The following is an 850-nucleotide window of genomic DNA, read 5'->3' as shown; positions in this document are numbered from 1 at the left end:
CCGACCCCTGAGGGCATCAGTCACTGGCAGGGAGTGTGGTGAGGGGAGATAGGCCTCCAACAAAATCTTTGAGGAATGTTTCCAGCATCTTGTTAAATCTGTGAAGATTTAAAGACATGGCCAGTGAGTGCAAAGAGGAACCATTTCTAATCCAGCTTCTGTCTAAAAGTGCTAGCAGAGGATGGTTTTGATCCATCGACCTCTGGGTTAGGGGCCCAGCACGCTTCCGCTGCGCCACTCTTCTGGAAATCACCCCAGATGGGACTCGAACCCACAATCCCTGGCTTAGAAGGCCAGTGCCTTATCCATTAGGCCACTGGGGCCACACACAGTGACCTTGAAGTGCTGCATATTGTTTAGCATACAGCTGGTTCATTGTGAACAACAGAATGGAGAAAATGCTTATTCAGCTCCTGAGCAGAGCTCTGAGCTTCACTTTGTTTGGTCGGTGTTTCTGTTGTTTGTGGAGACTCATGAAACCACATAAGGACCAGAGAGTAACTACGATCTGGATCACTGGGTCTAGTTACATTAAACATTAAGTCTTTATGAGTCTTGGAAGCATCTTTCTGAATTTATACCACAAACAAGTAAGAAAGCTCTGAAGGCAAAAGGTGATTCAGCCCTTTACTATCAAGGTGCACCTAATAAAGTGTCCAGTGAGTGTATTTTCCTATCTCTAGTCCATTTATATTCCTGTCTTTTGTGTCCTTACTCCCAGTTGGCTTACTTCATTTCCCATTTACACCACTATCATTCCAGTCTATTCCAGTTTCTCCATGCCCATTTCTATTTCAAATCCCACTACTGTTCCTATTCCCATTTCCAGCTCCTCTATCAATTTCTTTTT

General features: G+C 44.5%; 1 non-coding gene across 1 annotated transcript; it reads right to left on the bottom strand.

Annotated features, from left to right (window-relative positions):
* Nucleotides 1–250: 250 nt before the first annotated feature.
* On the bottom strand, nucleotides 251–323 carry trnar-ucu (transfer RNA arginine (anticodon UCU)). Its single transcript has one exon. It is a non-coding gene; the product is annotated as a tRNA-Arg (tRNA).
* Between the last annotated feature and the right edge of the window lie 527 nt (nucleotides 324–850).

The sequence above is a fragment of the Diplotaxodon limnothrissa genome, linkage group LG23 (genome assembly GCF_057381915.1).
Source record: "Diplotaxodon limnothrissa isolate DT_005_m linkage group LG23, D_limnothrissa_male_GT1.1, whole genome shotgun sequence".
Taxonomy (NCBI): Eukaryota; Metazoa; Chordata; class Actinopteri; order Cichliformes; family Cichlidae; genus Diplotaxodon; species Diplotaxodon limnothrissa.
Note: the sequence above shows the minus strand (reverse complement) of the source record. Positions and strands in the feature narration are given on the sequence as shown.